The sequence below is a fragment of the Lagopus muta genome, chromosome 7, assembly GCF_023343835.1.
Source record: "Lagopus muta isolate bLagMut1 chromosome 7, bLagMut1 primary, whole genome shotgun sequence".
NCBI classification, from domain to species: Eukaryota; Metazoa; Chordata; class Aves; order Galliformes; family Phasianidae; genus Lagopus; species Lagopus muta.
The window spans coordinates 34,474,634-34,498,693 of record NC_064439.1 but is presented as its reverse complement, the minus strand read 5'-3'; the positions used below and the strand labels follow the sequence as shown (position 1 = coordinate 34,498,693).

Genomic DNA, 24,060 nt, shown 5'->3' with positions numbered 1-24,060 from the left:
CTTTCAGTTTGAAAATAGAGATATTTCCTCTTCTTTCTCCCATTCTATCCCCTGAATACAAAATTGTCTCAGCTTCAAAATTTTTGGTAAAAAAAATAGCAATGGAAAAGAAAACGTTCACAAAGCAGCAAGTAAACTCATATAAGAAACCTTCTACTTCACTTTCTTGCTGGATTGATTAAAAACATTGACTTGTACCTATGACTCACACTACCAAAGACTTGCTCAGTACCCTAATAGTCAGGCTACTGGCTATTCTGGTTAGTATATCTCTTAAAACTGGTTGATTTTAGCTTCCACTGGTAGCCTAGCAATGGAGAATTAGGATCTTAAGAAGATCCACAGGAAAGAATAAATATGTCCCAGTCAACTCTATGTAGTCCAACATTAGGAAAGCATATGATACAATCCAATAATTTATCACACTTTGTACTCTTCCAAACAAGTGTGGGTTTAGCCCAGGATTAACTGCAATATACATGTACAATGTAATATAAGTTCACTACTATATACAGATATTTGAACAAAAATTCAGAGAGAGCAGAAAGATCACATTCTCTCTTAACTGTTCTAGGAAATATGATGCCAATAAGTAGGCTTTGAGACCTTTTAGTGTGTTGAAAAAATCTTATGGTAATCTTGTCATGGTTTTATGTTTTTTGGTTTTCAGTATTCCACATCATAACATCACGTAGTGCACTGGGAGTTAAAGTGTCACTGCTCCTATTCCAGGTACCTATTCCCCCATACGTTTACGGAAGTCATGGGATCTGGCCGTTCTAGGTGGGGTGGTCTCTTACTGCCTTGCAGTGTGTGCTGGAGGGTGCTTTCCTAGCCGTTCCAAGCTTTTCAGGTCTGACTTGGTCTCAGGAACTCTCTCTCTCTCTCCTATCTTATTTGATTTATTAGTGTCAATTTCAATTAGATTGTATTATATTATCTTGCATTCCGATATCATAGTTAATAAGCTTTCCTCCACAGATCATTGCCGCTGCTTTTTTTTCCTTCCTTGAGCCCAGCTACCATCTTCCTATCTCTTTTCCCTTTCCCTTCCCATTTTGTGGGGCTAGGGGAGGCCCAGGAGCCTACTGCCCCCGTGTCACGGGCATAGATTGATCTAGTTAACTCTGTGAAAATCTATGCAGATCTTTGCATCTTCCATGCGTTTAAATGCTGTGATGAGACATACAGCAGTCCATGGATAACTAAGTATATATAGCCTATGAAGAATGGCATACAAGAATAACAAAATCCAAAACCTTTGGATTCAGGTCTCAGTTGCTACCTACTGCCCAAGGATCATTTCTTATTTAACCACAGGCTCTTCTTTTGCATCTCATTTACAAAAGGGTCTTCCAAATTTGAAGTTATAGTTTGAATTTTGTTACTGAACAGCCATTACTTTACATGCATCCAGTATGTAGTCAGGCATGCAGGTTTGCTCAGAGCTGTTTATGCAGAGGTTTCAAATTTAAGCACCTTCTTGTCCTCTTTAATGTACTGAGAAAAGTGAATGTATATTTTCATAGCTGGTACAGTGATACGTGGTATATACTTGTGTATGGGAGCTGCTGAGTCACGGCCTGAACCTCTGATTGATCACCTGAGGCAAGCCATGAGTCAGCCAGAGGAGCACAGGTGAAGGCAATTCACCTGTGCTGCCAGAAGAGGTGGAGCCAGGCTCCATCCTCCTAGACCTATTTAAGAGCTGGCTACTGGGGGGAAAGATCTCTTCTGGAGATCTGCTCTGCTGAAGTTTTGTGAGTGAGCCCAGGATAGGGGTAAGTTTTCTATCTATTTTCATTTTGTTATCATAATCTGCTTTGCCAAACTCTCTTGTTTATTTTGTAATTATAGCATCTTAATATTTGTTGATTATACAGTTACATATATTGCTACTCAACTCAAACTAAGTTTGTCAAAGGTGATAAAATAAGTTGTTCTGTTAATTCCACTGTACCAAAAGTTCTCATTGTTATTATTTTATTTATACAGCTGAATTTGTGTTTGTAGGCTTGGCAAAATTGATTTCAGTATTGACTGGGAAGGGGCTCATTTGTTTCTCATTCTGTTTCCTCAGCAGAATGTTTCAACTTTCATTTTCTGTATAAAAGGTAACTTTTGCATGCTGAAGTTCTTATAACTGATTTTAAAAGTAATGTATTTGCATTTTAGAAAAATATAATATGGGAGATAACTCTTTTAAGCATCATAATGAACATCAAAGACATCAAGAATAGGGATTTTCAATTTGTTTAGGACCTTGTAGGATCAATTCCCTTTCACAGTTTCATTCAAAAAAAAATACTTAAAATTTCATTGGCCATAGTTGGAATTAAGTGTAATGAAATTAAGTGTAACTCTGGGAATGTCTGTCTCCACTGACAACAGATGAAATGTAGACACGTAACTTCTAGATGACTAAAGATGATTGAGATGAGTACTTCAATATAGGGGCAGAAGTAGAGGGTAAAAGGAAAAAGTGGGGGCCAGGGGATGACAGTGAAAAAGTTACTACATTTAGAGCATACAAAAGCCTGTTAGAAAATTCTCATTGGAGTTGTATGAATAGGAGACTCTGGCAGATAGATGCAATTCATATTAAGACGTCATACTCTAATCCTGAAATGCCACATGATACAGCTAGAGTTCACAAAATGGTAAGATAAAGCATTTTCTTTCTTCCTGAAACATTGATTATTTTCCACGTTGCTTCAGATAGAATTATTCTTTAAAAAAAACTTATATTCCACAGTACTTCTCAGCTGAAAGCATCATCAAGTCTTTTTCACAACTTGTAAATGGAACAAAAAGCAGTTACAAACTGTGTTCTAGGTACAGTAATAGGTGCTTACTGCTGTATTCACTGAATCCATCAGCAGCAATACACAGACTTCTAGTAAGCCTATTTGCTTCATAAATCATTGAAATGCATGAAGACCTTTTGCATAACCCAGAAATATTCTTTAAGTGTTTAACATCAATAATAATGAAAACTGGCACCGCAACAACTTAAGCAATGTAAAATATGGCGTTGTAGGTTTCAGCTTGACTTTCATTGAAGGATTTCTAAAAATAAGAGTACATCATCAACAGTGACAGCTTGCTTAGTGACTCAACACAGTGGGAAACCTATTGCTCTAGAGGACTATGTTCTGCCTCATTATTTAATACAGACATCACAACCATGCTGTTCTGTTTTCAGTTCGTAAATGCATGATGCAAAGGAACCTACACCTCAGTAACTCTGCCTTAAAGAGTGAGACTAATTCAGAGCTGTTAGATCTGTGCTACTGATAGTACACTATCAGCACATTAGAGCAAAGTTACATAATTTATTATGAGATTTAGAAATATTTGATAGTATTTCTAAAACCTCAGCTGCTGGAATCAGTAGATAGTATGAGAACATCTGCTTCCATTTTATAAGCATGAGCACTTATAACACTCAGTGTGTGTGTGAAGAGCAGCTCTAAACCATGAACAGAATACACTGTAAAAGCTAAGGCTCTCAACCCAGAGCCTCATAGAAATAACTGGGAATTTTGTTGTTTTTTAAAGATATCTGGTCATCTTTTTGAGAACTTAAAGTGCATGTTATTATAGTAATAATATTTTCTACTTTAAAGAAAACAACAAGTTTTAGTGGAATCCACAATTAGTGGAAGATATGCCTTGAACATACAAAATGGCAGGCAGTTCCGAGTGCTATCACAAATTAATCACTCAAAATTAGTAGATTCTTTTGATATCTCTTTTTCTGTTTCAGAGACCCCGCTTGCTAAATGAAACTCGTTTTCCACATTATATGATATTAATATGATTTAATTCATGATTACAGTACTGATACAATATGATCAGGAGCATCAGAGAAATTGTCATAAGAATTTAAGAGTGCAGATAATCAAGCATGAACTATATGTAAAGAAATGGAGAGAAAACTTGGTATTTAACATATACTCATTAGGAGAGTGACATCATTCAGTGTATTGAGTGAGATTGAGATACTGGTGAGAAAGAAAAATCTCATGCAGTCGTATCTGAGATGATCATAGTCTAAACACACACTGAGGCTATATTAAATATGTTAAGGCAACAGTACAGTCAGGATTATTTATCTTCCTAACTATTGTATGCTTCAAAATCTTAATGATATCTTTGTAATATATTTTGTAGTTACTACCATGTAATCTAACGAAAATAAATACTGATTGATAAGAATGATAAGTAGGACAAAGAGCAAATAAACTATATAGGTTTTTTCAAAGGACATAACCATTAAAAAATCCCTTAGCCACAGAATTCAACTTTCATACTGATTCTTCTGAAAGGGAGATTGAAAGGTGCTGGTTGAACTTGGAGCAGCATCTGTCTTAAATTCTTGATTACAAGCATCCAGGCACTAATGTTCCAGATGTGTCAAAGCCAGATAGAATTCAAAGGAATAAGCTAAAACCAAAGCTGTGGTTTTTGACTATCCTGGGGAAAAAAAAAACTAAAATAGACCACATAGAATGGGAAAATATAAAAAGGTGAGACTTCAACAATAAGTGGATGTAGTGAATACAGTTCAGTTTCCTTTCTTTAGAAAACACTGTGTTTCTCCACCTGATATTCTAGCTAAACTGTACTCATCCTAACTGCAATTATCTGTAGTGGTAAAGATATTTATGATGTGACTAACGCTGAATAAACAACTGAAAATTGCTATGTAGCATGAGAAACTGGCAGAAAGAATGAGGAAGGGGTGTTACACAAGATCTTTGCTTAAAAAATAGAAACATAAAATCTGGCAATCTCCTCAGGAAGTAAGCATAGGACACTTCCAGTTCTTAGCTGTCCTATATTTTACAAGTTGTTTCCATGAGATGCAGGCAGATTGACAGCATTTGTAAGCTTTCTTCAAGCCTTAGGTAGCATCTTAATTCAAATCAGTTGGGGTAAAAATCAACAGAATCCTCAATATTTGTTGAGTAACCAACTCTGTAAGATGAAGTACTCTTTCAGTGTATCAGGCACATACATGGAGTTCTACTGACAGTGCATATGGAGAACAGGACTCCATGCAAGCCTTTCCTTTGTATCTACAGACTGCTGAAACATAAAGTCTGTGGCCTTAAGAACCTGAGATTAGTACACTGTATGCCTTTACTTGACAGAAGTTTAATTATGATCAAGTCCTACTTAATTGGCAGAAACTGGAAAAAGAAGCAGGACCAAACTGAAAGAATTTTGTCTAAGGCAGTTTTATTTCACCTACAAACTTATTTTAGTGTTTATCTTATTTGCTCAGAAAAAAAAAATGCATGTTAAACCACAAGAACGTTTTATCACAAAATAAAATAAGTTGTACATAGTTAATGCCAGCCTAATGATGTATATGTGCAAAATACTTGTGATGGACTGATTAAAAAATAAGATTGCATGATGTTAATGTTGCATTAACCTTATAAAATAGCTGATTTTGGGAAGTAAGTTTTTGAGTGATGAATGCTTATACTCTCACTTGAAATCCAATTTCATGCTAGGAGATACTTGATGAACTTCTTATTCTGTTTAATTTTTAAAAATTAAGGTGCTTCAACATAGGATCTTAAGCAAAATATCCTCTCGGGGTTAAAGAAACAACTCAAGAGCAGGAAACATGGTTGGAGTGTATGTATACAGTTTTGTTTCAGAGAGTGGCTGCCAGCCGATCGTTGCAAAGCCACGTATTCTTAAGTGATACGATAAAAGAGGAAAAAAGTAAGGTAACAATATATTGTGATGGTACTAAGCTAAGAGAGCTGAATGCAGTGTTACAGTGAACAACTGGGTATTGGAATGTCAGGTGAAATTCAACAAGGAGTCATAGAAATTTGGGAAAAAGTTAGATTCTACGTATGGAAGTTGCTGCCACTAAGAAGTGAGTAATAAGATCTTAAGATTCTAACAGTTCTGGGAAAATAACATTTTAATGGATGTTACTAGACAAAAAGAATAGGAAAAATACAGAACAAAAGGACACAGCATCACTGTGTCAGATAATAAATTGTAGTATTGTATTGTATCTTCACTTCTATGGACAGTTCTGTGCTGCTGCCTTCTCCACTCCACTCCCCCCCCCCCCCCCCCCCCCCCCCCCCACTATTTGGATCTGAGACACTATACTGTTGTCTTCTGATTCTTCTAACTCAGATGCAAGTAGTGTTAAATGAAGACTGGTGGCAGAAGGTTCAAAGAAAACAGCTAAACAAACCCAAAGGAGGTGTCTGTGCACACTATGCAAAGTTACTATGTTAAACTTTCTATCAGGCTACATTATGGATTTAGTGCTCATTTTATGTGCTCCAACAAAGCACTGCTAGAGAAACTTTTGATGTAAAAGCCTTCATCAGGAGCTGGATACAAAGATAACTACTCTGGATCAGAAGGTCTGTGGACAGAATGCCACATGGCCTTAGAGAACATTTTGATGTACAAATGTAAGATTCCTAGTGTAGTGCTTTTCCTCAAATATTACTTGATGGTAGTAGTCAGAGACGCTGTCTTGGAACATATGGTGCTTTGGTTGGTTGCCTACAAGAATTTTGTGGTCTTTAGTGAAACTGACAATTATTACTTAGTTATTACTCATGTGACTACGTACTAGTTAACACTATTGGGTACAAATTACTAGTTGACTAATAGGATAAAAAGCATCAGAAAAAGAATCACTTCTCCATACTAACAGTTGCAACTTTTAGCACAAGAAAGACCATCCTGCTGTCTCAGAATCTTCCTCAGAGAAGTCTGTGCTAACTTCTATCTATTCATCATGGATGTCTCCATCCTTCTCCTACATATTTACTTTATCCTCTCCAAAGATTTTTTTTTTCTGCTTAAGTTCTATTATCACCACACTGTTCTTTACTATATAAACTCATTTCCTTTCATGACTTTATTTTTTCTTGCTGTTCTCTTCCTGGCTTTCTAGCAAGTCCATATCTTTCTCAAACAGAATGCCTCAAAACTCTGACCTTTCAAATTCTGATTAATAAAAAAGTGTTACCCATTCATTCATATTTCATTATATTGTGACTTTTTTCAAATTGCGTATCTTCAACTTTCGGTCCCTGAGATACCTCACTCAGGATGGCTAAATGAAACAAATGCTCCTTTTGTTGCATAACTTCTTTGTTGATTGAAACTCCAATTTCATTGCATTATTCTGCTCCTAATTAAAATGCTTATGTTATAATTATTAATCTCCCAAAATACATCTAAACTGCAAACAACTGAGCAGGGAGCAGGACTTTCTAAAGATATCAGAGTAATACATAGCTTTGGATCTGCCACCATACCAGTATTATAGAAAAATAACCCGTGTAAGCTCTTCAGTTCCTTCACATTGGAGACAGTTCACACATGCCAATGAAGAAAATATCCAGCAAGAGACAGAGAACTATAGCCCTTCCAACCTGTCACCACTGAATCTATTGAAAAAATAGCAATGCTAACTTAAAAACAGTTCTGGCAGCTAACAAGTGAAAACTAAACAATTCTGCTTTATTTATTTATTTCATATTCTATTTGAGCCTTCTCTACAGTAACAACTGCAAAATGTGTATATACACATGTAAATGCTCAGTATTTAAATGTAGGGGTAAGTTTTTGTTTAGTATGTTAATTGAGCTTACAGACTGGAATAAGAGAAGGCTCTGGGGAGACCTGATAGCAGCTTTTCAATATCTAAAATGATAGGCCACAGCAGGGTCAGTTTTGATAGGACAAGGGGAAATGGTTTCAAACTAAGAGAGGAGAGCTTTAGATTGAACATAAGGTTTGTTTGTTTGTTTTTTTTAATAATAAGGGCAGTGAGGCACTAAAACAGGTTGCCCATAAAGGTGATGGAAACCTCATCACTGAAGGCATTCAAAGTCAGGTTGGGCTCTGTTATGAACAACTGATGGAGCTGTAGGTGTTCTCATTCACTCCAGGCAGTTGGACTAGATGATCTTTAAGGGTCTCCTACAGTGATTCTATGCTCTATAATACTATCTAATTCCATGTATATACACACACCTATTTATTCTGATCATGCAAAATGTCTTTTAGTTTCCAAATTATAAATAAGAGGGATAGTTCGATCAAATGGGATAACGCTCCTGATATTGATCCAGCAGATTATTAGATTTTCAAACAGCTGCCAGTAACTAAATATCTATTTAATGATTATTATCATGTAAATCTGAGCAATAGTAATTACTATGTCAATATAAAATTATAAAGATAGTGATTTTTGTAAATTCATTCTTTCCAAATAACTTTCTGAGATGTTATCTTTCTACCCAAGACATCATGAATTATTGATATTGATTTTTATAATATTTACTTAATATTTAGCCCCTTGTTATGAATTAATTTGAATTATTAATTGAAGAATTAAAACACAAGTATGCATTATAGCAAGACAGCTGAAGGACTGATTTTTTTTTTTTTTTTTTTTTTTCAGTGCAAATTCTGAAAGCATTCTTTGCAGGAATTCATACTGAAAGTGTCCAGGAAGAATTACTTTTTGGAATAGAAATGGCAAACAATTGTATTCACAATGTGTTCACAAAACATATTCTTCCCTGTTTCAGCAAGAAATAAATGTATTCAATAATAGATCTAAAGATCAAATAGTCTCAGGAAGGAGAAAACTGTCCTTGGGCTACAGCAGTGAAGTACACATGTGCAGTGTCCAAACACTTCTTGCTTGGATGTTTGAAATTAACTCCCACACAGCAGAAGATCTTCTAACAGTCTTCCTAAGTTCTGTTCAGAGTCTTAATGCTATACACAGATCTTTTAAGAGCACTTCATACACCGCAACTTTTACGGCTACTTGTGATACTACAAAAAGCAACGTCCATCTCGGTGTTTTCTGTCAGGCTGAGAAACTTAATTCAGGATACCATCTGACCAGTGCAAACATGGGCAAAGAATTAAGCATACAGATAGTTTGTCTGTCTAGATGAAGATACCCTGGAAATAGTACAACGCTACTATAACATTGTGCATATTCTCAATTTATTTTCCTTTAAGCCTACACACTTCAATATAACAAGTCTAATAGCTATTAAAAGAGAGCAGAAAATTCTCCAAACCTGTGAAAGCATTTGTAGGAAAGTCATTATTGTTACCATTACTTTTTCTGAAACTCTACTGGGACCAAAGTCTTTTTATTTTTTTATTAGCTTTATACAAATAGAATGTGAATTTCAGCATATGCACTAATCAATACTTTCTCCTTCAGTACCCTGAGAAAATAAGGGATTCAGATGATGTCTCCTTAAATGTCTTACGACAATGCCTATGGCATCTAATATTCCTTAAATGCTAATCTGAAAAAAAAAAAAAGAAAAAAATGGGGAAAAAGAAAACAAAACAAAATATAGCAGCAAAAGAACAAGATCTGCATATCCTCTTAGTCTGTTCCCAAACATTCACATGGTTTCAGTCCACCACTCCAAAACATTTTTCAGCAGTCAAAAAGTAACAAATGCTGTTGTTTTATTTCATGTATTAGTAGCCTGACACAATGCTGCTCTTTAACTTCAGGAGGATTTGAATCACCTCCTTTCATTCACTAAGGCTGCTCTTTTCTTATATTAACCTTGGAACAAAGGTGATTCTGTACAATTACATTGTCTCTACCTACTTAGATGATTGCATATTTGTGATTGTTGATGTTTCCAAAAGAGTTTGTCCTCAATTAAGCACTGAAGAAAAGTTACCAGACTTTCAGAAGTTGTTTTTCAACAGGAGTCCCCAAGTACAGTAAGCTGTGAAGTTCTGCAAAGAAAGTTTGTTCTGGTTGCCATAGTGGTGATTTAATTTATTTATATACTTATTTTTGACATGGCAAGCAGGAAAAATGTCATTTATTCTTATCAAATATTCAGGCCAAAATCGGTCCTTCTTACCATAACAGCAAAGGGATTTGCTCAGCCTGTAATGGTATTTGAGGAGCCATGCACAACACATGTGGAAAATGTGCAAAGGAATTAAGTGAAACTGATGGTGGAATGCAGCTTTTAAGTTGAAAGCTCACTTCAAAAACAAACAACAAAAAGCAAACAACCACAAAAAAAACAAAAAAAAAACAAAAAAAAAACACCCCATTCTCACTCTTCTGCTTAGATAAAAGGAACATTACGGAGTATCAGTTGCAGACTCCTGTCAGGCCATTTCTGTAGATAGATCTGTGATGTCAGAAATAGGGTAAAACTATTCTCAAGGAATCACCTTGCTGCTGAAATATCAGGGGGTGGAAAAATAGCTTGAAGAGCCAGTGAAGAAATATTTCAAAGGCATGACAACAAGTATCTGCAACTATCCCTGTTGAACATTAGAAATATAATTTAACAAGAGAAAATTGGTTTTCCCAGCACAGATTGAAATAAGCAGATGAACAATGACTTTGCTTCCCACAAGACTTCAATTACTCAAACTTCAGCAAAAACAAATTCACAAATGCAGCTGGAAAAATAAGAGTCATAGTTCTACTGCTGAATCAACTTAACAAATGTAATGGTGTAACACCAATAGAGTAGCTGTTGTTCTAATAGCTATATTAAACCTCTGAGCATAATCAAAATGACTTTGATATTTCCATACGGCAGAGTAAACTCGAACTGAGTACTACGCTTAAACCATTAACAGTATTGTTGCCTTCTTGATGATTAGTTTGTGTTTGAAGTAATTTACTATATTTTACACTAGAAAAGGAGAAATTATGCATTAGGGAAGGACCATTCCTTCTTATTTGTCCCTTTTTGGAAATGGAGAAGTTTATCTGGCCCTCAGCATAGCTTTCAAATATTGTTGTTCTCAAAACTGGTTAAAGTTGCAAATCATCATACCAATATTGGATGAGTAAACTCCATTTTATAATGTAGATGTACAATTCTCACTAACATTCAAGGCTGTTCTATATGCTTACACAGGGAGAATTCAATCCTTCTCATCATTTTTTGCCTCTTCATGAGGATATTCATTTCTTTAATGAAGAAAAGAAGTGAATAAACACACATAAACAAATCAGTAATCAAATGTCTTTCTTGCTTGGCCCTAAAGTAGGGTCCATATGTTTTAAGCAATGCCCCTCTGAAATGTAACATCTTCTAAGTGTTTTTGAAGGCTACTTATCTCTCCGTCAGAATCCCATGAGTGAACGCTGTTTGCATTATGCAAAACATTAGCTGGGCACCTGACATGGGGGTGGTCTCAATCTGGAGTCTCACTTCCCAGACTAGCATAGGATACAAATGTCGTGGAGGCAATGTGTTGAGTTCCCAGGGAAGCTGAAAGAAAGGGAGAATGCATGCCCTCAGTGACATCTGTGTGCAGAGAAGCCGGAGCTCTGGTTAAGAAAGGTGGCATCTGAGACAAAGCCTAGAAAATGAAAGGTTGTAAAGAGATGAATGACACAGGCTGAGAGGATTTGGCGGGGTTCCAGAAAGGAATCAGGATGTCTCAAAGGAGAGGGAAAGGGTGAAGAACAAGAGGGGGAAAAAATCGAGAGTCTGGTTTATACCAACAAAAATAGGAAAATCAGCTAAAAGGCTGACAATCTGTTATCTGCTTATCACTCTGCTTAGATATTTCAGTGGTATCGGGCAGTAGAGAGTGTCAAATTCTGCTCATGCTGTTACACCCACACACAGCTCATCAGGTTAAGGCTGGAGCATTCTAATTTAATTGTGACTGAGCCAGTCCAAGCACGTAATTTTGTAAGGTACTTTTCTCATTACAGTTTTCTTTTCTTATTTTATTAACGAGATTAAAAAGGGTGCACAAAAGAGAAGACTGAAACACAAGCCTTGTATGATTTTATCAGTTCCAAATCAAACTGTTGTGTTCCCATCAACAGACTCTTCAGTGGCACTTGAATGCCAACCTCATGCCAGGGTTTTACACTCTTACAAGGTGCTGACTTCTTCTGATGGAATTTGTCTCAGTGTTTCATAGCGCAAGAACAGCATCCACTGCACTTACTCATTCTGCCAAATAACAGTTGTTCTCAGGAGCCATTAGCTGAACACAGCATGGCTTTTCACACAACAGACATCACTGGTGGGATGCTAGTCTGCATTTCACTTACAACAATACAGCTCTGGTAGAGCAGCAAAGTTTTGCACCGTGTCAAATAGCAGCCTCCCTCTTGTGTCCACACTTTGGGTGAGCAGCCACCAAGATCAGAAAGGCAGCACTGCTCAGGAACAAAAAATATAGGCGTTAATTCATCAGCTCCACAGTGTACCTGCCAAAGGGGAGTGGGAAGATAGAGTGAGAGGGAGGAGGTATGAACTCTTTAAATCTATCCTGGAATTTAAATGCCCCCATTCCTATTTACATTTTTAAAATTATTTTTATCAAGGAAAAGAATTGTGTGTGTCCCATATATATTCAACCTTCTTCTCGAAGTTTTGAGATAGAAGAAAAAGGGAATAAAAATAACCATATCTGAGGTTTTCTTGCATAGAGAAAAAAAATGAGTCTCTCTTTCTTTTGCATTGTAATTTCAGTTGCACCTGGTAAACAATAAACAATTAAAATCTGTGGGTTTTTTTTTCAGGTGGCACTTTGTATCCATTCTCTTTTCAGCAACAAACAACAAAGAAAAAGATGTGTCCAGGACAGGAAAAACATGCAAGCTGCATAGTTCCACTACAGGAGGACACCACAAATAGTTTAATTGACAAATTTCACCATATTAGAGGGAAAATGTCTTCTGTAATCCAGGTATTAGCACAGACTACCTATCTATTCCTTTGAAGTACGCTGATGACCATGGGAGCAGTTCAGTTTGCAGAAGGATAGCAGTTCAAGTATAAGATCTCCACCTGAATCTTTCTTCATAGCAGGATGCTTGGCACTGGCCTGGGTGATGTGTGCTGCCTGCATCACAAGGATGCTACAGTACTGTCAGAGCAAAGCTGGAAAATCCTTATTTTCCTAAATGCCTTTTAAACCTCCTTATAAATTCAGTCAGGAACTTCATACCATTTTGCTGGTCAGCTTGGTTTCCAACCAGCAGATCCTTCTTATATGCGCTCCCCCTTTCAGAAAATTAAACTTTACACCAGAAAATACTCTGTTTCATTCTAAATTAGTTCTACACATCTTACAATCTTCTAATCTGAGGAAAAAGTTTTTTCTTATACTATCTTATATGAGAGAAGTATTCTCAAGGGCTTACTTGAGACAAATCTCCCTGAACTGCCTTAATAGTTAATAGATAGAAAAACACTTCCCTTGAGAGCAATTTAGGACTTACCTGCTCCCAAAGAACCTGTTTCTGTGGTATCTGGGGAGGACCTGGAAAAACTGGCCAGCATTAGCTATTCAGAGTAGTTCTCTCCATTCAACATATGAGAGGGTTTGTGGTTGTTTGACTGAGGTTATGGGAACAACAGAAATACAAATTTCCTAGAAGATAGGAATTACATAACAAAATAGTGAGGCAGTATCATTTTGCAAGGAAGTAAGTGGAGGAGGAGAAAGAGAGATGTGCTTACCTAGGTTAGATTTTTATTTTCAAAAAGTTGACCATTATTTAATTTATCAAACAATACAAATACAAACAAGCACAGTTTGCAGTCTAAAAAACTTTATGTCAATTGATACCAGTTGTTGTATGAAAGGAATAACCCCAAGTAGAAGAACTTGATACACAAATGGGAAAACAACAGCCCCTGAGATGTTTTGGAAGCAGCATGCTGAAAATATTTTTCTTGAATTCATGGATTGAAAAGTAGGAAGTGTAAAATCTGGGAAAATTGAAGCATCGAGACATGGAAGATCCAGAACACTTTCCAACACTATCCCTGTCATCCTTCAAAGAAGAATGAATTCTCAGTAATGCCTGAATTTTCTGAAGAACAGAAGTTTACATGAAAGCATTTGGGCAGTGATTGGGCAACTGGCCTGAACGAGCACAAATAGGTCTGCGTAGTTGTGTTATAGGGCATTGTTGTGTTTGCCTGATTAATCAATAATGAATGAAGTCTTTCCAACAAGGCTCATTTTTCAGCATTGACCTCAGCCTCTTTCCCTCTGTGCTTTTTCAGAAAAACATGAAGGAGTGGTGCAGTACCCCTTCCTGAGCAGAGTGAACCTGTCTTTCAGCACTGCTGCTGCCCTCTGCCTTCCACCAGATGAAGGCTGTGCCTTGGGCGTGCGCTCAGGTCATAGCCTCTTACAGGCACATGTTGTATGGTGTATTAACTACTATGGGGCATTTTAGCCTTCACACTCTTCTTGTTAGCTGGGGAGGGAACTCAGAGTGTCCAAGATGACAAATTTAGAGAAATACAAATTTCTTTTTTACTGAATAAATTACATTATACCTCGTGTACATAGATTACAATGTATTGATATATTACTGATTTTCAGCGAGCTAAGTCTGATGAGACTGTGATGAAAACTGCACCCTCCAGCACAAATGTAAAGGACAAAAATCATCAGCTCTCTGGGGGAAGTAGCAGTACCAAGAGAGAGGAAGGTGCCAATTTCTCTGCATTCAGTTGTCCAAACGCCACTGCACGACCACCAACTGTTGCATGGCTGGTATCCACATCAATTTCTAGTCAATGAATTCACAGTTCATGAGCAGACTGATAGGTTACTGTTTGTTAATATACCTAATCCATGCATATTCTCGGTTTCCATGCTTCAGGGAGCTGGGTACCACAGTGTACAGGAAAACAGAATTACTTTGCATGAATGCTCTAATCTCCGGTTCCAAAGCAAATCAGGGCCACAGCAGTTCTACCATGTTGCAGACATCAGTTACTGGACTACAAGTTTTTTTTTCACCTGAAATGAATTAAAAAATTGGTCTTTAAAGGCTTGATCTTTGCCTGAACAGAAGATTTTTAAAAATCAAGTAGTAACTTACTTCTGCAGTTATAATAACAAATATTTAAGCTGATTTCTTGTTTAATAATGTCTTCTTTTATTTAAATTTAAATAATTCCCTTTTAATAATGGCTGAGGCATATTTAGAGGCAAATGTCAGTCAGAGGAAGAAGCATTTAAAGATGTTCAAAACCAAACAGGCTGAAAAAGTTTTCACTAAGAAGTGCAAGGAACCATAAATGGTTCTGAGAGGCTGTAGCTGGATGCCATTATGGGATCTAAAAAGAAGATTATTCTTTAGAAAGCAGGACTATGATATGATTATTTTTCTGTGGATTGGATACAGTGTCTGGCATTGTACCCTCTCCCAAGATGTAGTTAACTTTCTTGAATTTTATAATAATGACGTATGACACAGTGTCCTCTGGGATTAATCACAAATATTTTTAAAAGATGAGGCTTCGTTATATCTTTGTTCTTTGTATCTTGGCTTTTGTTAGCGCATTTTAATTAGGATCTGGTATCTGCAATAAACAGTAAACATAAAGAGCTTTGCAAAAATGTATTAGACTGTTTGTTTTCACACTCTAATGCATATTTGCACAATTTTACCATGAAAAAAAGAAAACATGCTAAGCTCTTGGGCTCTATCCCAAATGTCCTGGAATAGAATCTGGAAATTACTAAAAATGAAACCAAACCACATCATATTTCAGCAATTAACCTAAGAAAAGAGGGCACATTCTCTATGTGAAAGATAGTTTTGAGGGAGGCTTTTGTGAAAGAAAGAAGCTTCTAGAACAGATATGCAAGCAACTATTTAGAATTTGATTTGATTTTCTTTGACCAGGTAAAAGCTTGATAAACGCATTGAGATTATATATTTTTTTCTTTCACAACAATGGGGAAAGTATTTATCACATAATCCTCGTTGTTGAAGCAAAATGCGTCTAAAGGAAATTGCAAATAAAAATGCAGCCTGAAATTCAGTGCAGCACCATTTGTTTCACCACACAGATGCCAAAAAATACAAAAGAGCAACTTTGGGAATGTGCAGGGTAAGTGAATCTATAGTGGATGAAAAAGCAGATGCTGACAACAAACAGCTTTGTATACAGGAGATGGGAGAAACGGACTTCATTATAATCATATGTATACTGATTTGAAGAAAGTTCTAGGGATTAATATCGCTTTTGTAAAACACTATAATATCATATTAAAAACAAAACAAAACAAAACATAAAACAACCAATGCTCAGAACTGAAACTGCCATTTGCCAAAGACAGATGTACTTTCATTTCAAAGTATTCCTATCAAACTCCATCAGATAACTTGAAAGGTTTAAAATGTGGCTCTTGTGAACAATTGGTATTGATATGACACCTTGATAGTATTTGAACGTGACACAAAAGTCATAAAAGTGTATAAGCTATTGTAAGGTGCAAAGTGATTTTTCCCAACAAAGATAGACTTTAATGTGTTTCCAAATAAAACACAAGATTAAGTAATTTATTTTGTCATATGATTTATTTATGGGCTGAAACACTGTAAACAACAGATAAAAGATAGAGACTCAGATGTCAAAGTAAAAGATGAAAATCATTACATTTTATTAGCAGAAGATATATAAAAATGCCAAAACGAACAGTAAAGAGAGGGAAAGTGTTATGCTCAGAGGTCCTGCATCAGAGTTGCATTTGTTTTTCCCACCTCCCCTAAAGGGGAATAATAGCTCTGAATTTAATTAAAAATCTATTTTTTAAGATTAAAGTCATGAAAAAGTTAAAAGACTGGATCACAAAGAAGAGTAACTGTGAGGATCTCAGGGAATATGAACCGATGAACTCCTTATATTTTATTTCTTCTCAACTATTTGTGGGAGGGTCACTAGTGCTGCAAAGGAATTGTTAGTCCTGGATAAAAGCAAGGATTTTATAAACCAATAAATTTTTCATTAGTTTTTACATAAATTTTAGTAGCAATAGTTTAATTCCAGTCAAATTATTTCAATCATATGAGTTGCTGCTGAATGCAACATTATACATTATATTAACTGGGGCATTTAGAAATCTGGTTCCTATCCATGGTGCTATGCCTAAGGCACTGTTTGCCACAAGTTTTTTTCTTAACATGTAAAATAAAAATAAAATAGATGAAGCAAATGAAACTAAAACAGAATTTCAGAACCTTCTAACCACTGAGAGAACCACTAAACCCAAACTAGCCATTTAAATACTTATAGAGGTTTTGTTAAATTTGTACTTCTAAAGTGTTCCTCATCCCCTTAGACAAAATTTTGGAAGTGTTATGGTGTGACTCCTCAAGCTTTAACTTTCTTCACCTGCCCCTTTCCTCTGACCACCTACAGGCAGTCCAAGAAAAGAACAGAGGAAACAATCTTGTTGCATTTAATTCTGACGGCTTCTGAACCAGAACATGGAACAACAATGGAGAAGGCAAAGCATACACTGCTTCTTGGCCAGCCAGAAAGAGGTAAGGATGAGGTCATGAGAAAATAATCAATATTAGTATTAAAAGATAGATACCACTTTGGGGCTGTATTCCAATATTTACAGGTTAATACTGGTTGACTCTAATCAGAATTACATACTGTTTATTGTAATTTTGATAATACTTCTACATTAGTCTTCCCCTGTTTCCCATTCGGCCTCAGTCAAAATCATGGAATAGCACTCAAGGCCTACACATATTGATTTCCAGTGCCAAAGAAACCAAGCATATCTTTTTATGCTGTATGATTTATAATTTTCTTGATCCTGACTTCAATGGAAATACTGTGTGTGGAAGGATGACAAGATTGGGCCCTCAGGCAAGAGCTCTGTAGAATAATGTGTAGGAATGCTATTGTTGGCATTTTAAGAAACAACATCTCCTAATTGCACCAAACTCAGACCATCTTCTTCATGTAAGTGATCAGTTAAGCTACTCAGAAGAGTAAAGGAAAAAGCTAACTCTATTTCAGTTTACTTGATAAAAAGCTGTATCTTTTGGGGAGTCTTTCTCTGTTATCTACGTACAATTGTAATTATGCCATCCAGTTGGCATGAGGAACTGTTTCCCAGCTCATTGATCCCATGATACAGATAAATGGATTGCTTTGATCTTCCATTTCTAGTGGATATTTTGTCTTATTTAAAAATGAGCAGAAACTTTGCTACCTGAATTTCAGAGAGGTCTGGTGTCATGCAAGCACATAGTTCCACATTACCAAATGTAGAAACCAGTTAATTTTGCTATCCCATGCTTAATACAATTAACACTATCTATTGTTCAATTTCATGAGTAATAAAATCAATATTCATAACATTTCATAACTTACGTACCTGTTAAGAGAATCTCAACTTTGTCCTTTGGACACTGCAGCTCAAGAATACTTGACCATCTCACAGAAAAACATTTTAGTAAATTACTTGAAGACTATTAAAGTTCACAGTAACTCAGTGCAATTTTATGCAATTATGCAACATATTTTGGAACCTAAAGGAACATTCAGTTATCATTCATGGTGCATGCAGTACTTTTTATTGATAACTTCATAAAATATAGAATCTTCTACTAAAAAGCTAATGGAGTGAAGTGGGGAAGGAGACAGAATTATAAAAATAGCAACAAGAACATGAAGCTATAATAAATTCTTAATTTTTATTGATTGATGTACTCTGAGAAACTGTTTGCCAAACACTTTAATTTGTTGATTTTCTAGCACTGAAGAAGCCAGCATGGTTTTGCCTTTTCCTTGCATTTCTGTCCGTGTGTTAAATGCATGCTATTATACTTATAAAGGTGTCAGCAGCAATGTGCACAGCTCTGGAAACACAGTTGTGTACTATAAAATTGCCATGTAGTCCACCTATTGCTTTTCCTTTATATAAAAGGCATGTTGTTTGTTAATTACACATCGCAGTACATAGAACAGAGGGAATCAGGCTGGCAATGAGCACACTAAGCCATATCATGCCCTGTTGTGGAAAAGAGAGTGAAAACATGCAACAAAAGTCTCTTCTCAAATGGAGTCATGCAGAAAGCACCAGATATCCCCATCACATTTGGATGAGTTTGTTCTGTGAACAGCAATCAATTTGTGCTGCTGTAAGTGAGGAAGCTTCATTAATAAAAGGGCAGAATTCATCTCTGTGCAATGAACACATCTGAACTTGCACTTCCCAGACACCAAATATACAATCAACTACACATGACCACATTTTGTGTCAAGAAAAACTCTGCTCACCAGAGACTTGTTTAAACATGTGCAACTGAGGAAGGCAGACATTGGCTCAGAGCTGTAGAGTACCCAGTGAACTCAGGTTGACCACTCAATCATAATATAGCAAATGAATGTAGAATAATAAGTTTTTTTATGCTAAGCAAAGGAGACGGCAGGCAGAAGTTGCTCAACCATACTCAAGAAGTACATAACTGAAAAAAAGGCACATTAGTGGTTATGTGAATAATGAGATGCAGGTAAGCACTCTGGGTAGTTGGCATAAGTGTGGACTTTAACAGCCTTCAAGAAGCATGGAAGTCTTCCACTACTAAATTATCTATCCCCTCCCTCTCCACTTACCAATATCAAGTCAGTCCAACAGATGTTATGATTTTTAGGTATCATTCTACATCTCATCCAATTTAATCTTGAGTTTTAGACAAATTGCAGGGGGAAACATTTTGAGTATAAAAAAGTAAAATGCAGACTTACTGTACAAGGCACAAAACCATAAAAAGATTTTTTAATATGACCATCACAGGCAGTAGCTAAGAAAAAGAAAGCATGTACATAAGAGACATATTACTGATTATGAGAACAATAAATCACAGACACAGTGCGCCAGCACTTAGCACTGAAGGCAGAATATGGAATATCATCTAGCCACAAAGAGACAAGCTCAAATAAATGTACTTTTAAGTATAGAATGATTTACCCTATACGTACCAAGTTCACTAATAGTAGTGAACGACACTGATATCACAAATGGATTTTCAGGTATAGTAACACCAGCTGATGTTTTAATGCCACTTTTGTCATTACTCATTCAGTTTCTTATGCACTTTACCACTTTACATTGATTCCATACAAATGAGAAAACAAAAGGTTTTGATTTGAAAGTCTTATTTTTAAAGGGCCTAGCTTTCCACAGGGGGGGCCTGATCAAGTTTCTACTCAAGTCAATAAGACTCTTTCAATTCTTCTCATGTGCCTGTGTTCAAAATGAACAAACATGAAAGAACCTGTACATATTGCCACACAGCTGACTGAAGTACAATATTCTTAATCTTATATTTTTGTACTCCATTTTATTTTGATTCTTTCCAACATAAAGGCAGTTCTACAATCAGAGCTCTTAGGAAACACGCAGTGATACAGTTGACTATTACAACTGCAAATTCTGATAGCAGTTTACTTCTACTTATACTAATGTGTGAACTTTTTTTTTTCCCATTAACTCATGACTTTATAGGTGAACTTTCTATATTTCTATATTCAATATAGACTGGAGGAAAACTGAGATAGGAACCTTAAATACTGTACAAAGCACAAAAAATCTTAAATTCTTCAGATTACCATTTCAGCCCACCTAAGAAAGGTTTCTCTTCTGTTAATGGAAGCTAATGTAAAGTGGAGAGTGACAATGACAGGCAACACCAATTTTTTTGATGAGCAATACAATTGAAGATAAAGGTCATACATTGGTATGAATACATAAGCTGAAACATCCATTTATACAGATTTATGCCAAGCTGGGATTTATCACAGAAATTTAAACAAACACATAAACAAACAAACAAAAACAACTGAAGAAACAGGTAGATCTTTATGGAAAATGTCCATCTCCTAATGTTATGTGACTCTTCTCATTCAGGCAAAGAACACTTCTGAGAAGCAGTAAACACCACAGCAAGAAGGAAAGAGAAAGATCTTGATCTTGATTTGATCTCATTGAGACACATCAGTTCAATCAAACCCATGACAATAAAATTAATATGTGCTTTTCTCAAATTAACATTTAAGTTAAGTCATTTTGTCAGACTGATAGCCTTTTAACTGATGTTTATTTTTCTACCAGATTACACAGGACAGGCTGATTAAAATAAACATTTTGCTAGTTTACCTTTAAATGTGAAACTTAAATCAGGATGACCAAGCCTTACATTATGAAGTGGTCTTTGGAATAAAATATGTCTTTCTCCTAAGTGTGTTTATATTTTTATCATCCATAGCTTATTTCTCTGTGTTCACCTCACACTGTTTTGATATTTGCAATAACCCAAACACTTATTACAAACCTAATTGTGCCATCAAAATAAAGAGAGGACAAAGTGACTATATTAATAATCTCTAATTATTAATAAGTTACTTAATAATCTCACAAAGTAGATCTTACTCAGTTACTTCTGATTGCCAGTGTCAACCGCTGCAAAAAGCATACGATAATGGGTTGGCTTCTTATTGTATCTCTGTAAAATACAGCAAAGATTTATTTCAAAAGCAGAGAGCAAATTCAAGAATTAATATCCTTCATTTGGAGATACAGCAAAGTACTGACTATTTGAGAAGCATGCTGTCACCATGAGACAAAAATGTATGACTTTGGCATACAATCAGGAATATTTTACTTCTGGAGGAATTCTGCTGCTTGCAATTCTATGTGTATATAAAAAAGATGTCAAAATCTTTCCATCAGTTTCTCCTGTGATACATTTATTAGCAAATCAGTAAGGCTAATTAAGTTCAGCAGAAAATTTAAACTATGAGTTTAATTTTTTTAATATAAAATGAAGAAAAATAAAATAAATGATTGCAAGATAAAATTGCAGATGTGAAGATAAGTAGCTTTATTTCCTAAATTTTTCAGTAGTTCTGTTAACCCTTTTTTTTTGTTTGGAAAATCAGTCCTACATATGAGAAAAGGCTTTTTTTTTTTTTTTTTTTTTTTTTTTTTACAGAGACAAGAACCTATTTGGGTGGAAATTGTGAACTAAAGTGCACAGATTCCTTTTATCTGATCATATACCTGTGAAATAATAAAGATAATTCAAAGAGAGGAGAATAAAAATGGTTTGCTTTGGAGATTCAATACTCTATTACTTAAGGATAAAGAATGTCTAATAGATATTAAAATGAAAATCAAGGAGTATATAAATTTTAATTTGTTCTTTGCTTCATATCATAGTGTACTGAAGGCTTTCAAAGTGCCTTTTAGAAGCTAGATTTTAGGTATATGTCATGAAATTAGGAAATGCCAAAGGCGAAAAAAAAAGAATTGGAGCTATTAGCAAAGCTAACAATAAAAAATTAGAACATCAAAAATCCCATAGTAAAGAGCTTATGTAGAATTGCTACAGATTAAGGCACTATTGAATAATATTGCTGTTAAAGAAGCCAATTATTTTTATAGAGCAAATAATTTTTTCTATGATAATTCATATGAAACTGGTAAATGGTTAACCACTTTAATAAAAGGGGAAGAGAAATCTCAACATAACAGCAATTTATACAAAACAAGGGGTGATAATGAACAAGAAGAATTAGTAAGTGATATCTCCAAGGCATATTATATGACTACATAAATCTGAAACTTCTGAAAATGAAATCCAAATTTTGAGACTGAAAATTAAAATCTTGAGGGTGGCTTTTTTTTTTTTTTTTTTTTTTTTTTCAAATATTGGAATAAAGAAATTGTCCAAAAAAAATTTGTTACCCATCAGACCTCAGACACTAGTCAAAGGTAGCTTTTCATTGGAGTTTTTTAATACTATATTTAAAGAACTTGGCCTCCTCGTGCTACAGACCTTTAAATTTTCTTTGAAACTGAGCTACATGCACTCTATTACATCATTAAAATTATTTCTATTTGGAAAAAGAAAAAAACATCTATGTGAATTTTTTCACTTTCAGCCTTTTTTTTTTTTCCTCATTTGTGCTAATATCAAGATATTTGATCAATTTGAAATATAAAAAGTGGTAGAAAATATTTGTAGGGTTCAGATGGATTCCATAGAAAAGAATTCTACCATAGAATAAGAACAATGCATTCAACACTGCTAATACTTGTGCCTAAAATATTTTCTTATCACTTAACAGATACAGATGCATTTTTGCTGGAAGGTAGAATGGTGTGATTGGTAATGCTGTATAGACTTGTTTCAAATAGTGTCACAAAAGCTAGCCTTTCAGAGCAAAAGCTGTCACTGAACTAAGCTTTCAAACTCAAATATATTTTACATGGGATACATTCATAAAGCCTTTCCAATATTTTTTCCAAGGAATTCTCCCCTTCACTGGGTGTCAGTTTGAATTTTAGGATGTGAAGAGGTGAATAAGGGAAAGGTACTTTGACTATACTGTTACAGCTGTTGAATTATTTCCATAAATTATTCAGTAGAATACAATAATACATGAAACTTTTGAATACTTGACTGCACTAAAAACCAGTTCACAAAATATCTCATATAAAGAAGGTTAGTTTCTCCTTATTCTGTAAAGTAAGTGCATGTGCTTACTACATTTCTATAGCATCTACAGTTATCTCAGTGAGTGAAGATTCAGTTTTATTCTTGTCTTCGTCTATGATGTCAGGCAAATTCCAAGAAGTCAAAGACAGACAAACTTACCCTGATTATATTGTTCCCACTTACTTTGTTTTGCTAGAGAGAAAAGACTTAGTGAAGAAGTTGTTCTTGCATTTATCTGGAATCATTAGCTACTTAGGAACAGAGTGACAATACAGGAACACACATTTTGTGGTGTCCTCTTTTTGACTCACCTACTTTTTCCTGATATTACTGGAAGGAATTTTGTTGCATCCTGAAAAACTATTTATGCTAAGATGAGCATGAGATTTGGTCTCATTTCCAGCAGCTCACTGCAATTGACTGTTGTTCATCTGCACAGAATGAAATTGATAATCAAGGAGAATTGGCCATGATTTAAAACCCAGGAGTTTTTGTTTCTCATTTTTATATTCCTTTGAAGTAACAGGAAAAAAAAATTATTGGGCCTGGAGATGTCAGGTGCAATGGTGTTCACAATTAAGATAGGACCATTGCAGATGGGACATAATACAAAAGACATATATTTACACTTGCCTACCTAAAAAAAGAATTTATTCTTGTGATGCCTTTGAACTATCCAACTTTGGCTGCTAATGTTCCAGGCCAATACTCACATTTTT

At 35.4% G+C, this 24,060-nt stretch overlaps 1 long non-coding RNA gene across 1 annotated transcript; it reads left to right on the top strand.

Annotated features, from left to right (window-relative positions):
• The first annotated feature begins 1,742 nt into the window (after positions 1-1,742).
• Positions 1,743-14,512, top strand: LOC125696145 (uncharacterized). Its single transcript, XR_007378200.1, has 3 exons — positions 1,743-1,781; positions 12,584-12,750; positions 14,079-14,512. It is a non-coding gene; the product is annotated as an uncharacterized LOC125696145 (long non-coding RNA).
• Positions 14,513-24,060: the final 9,548 nt, after the last annotated feature.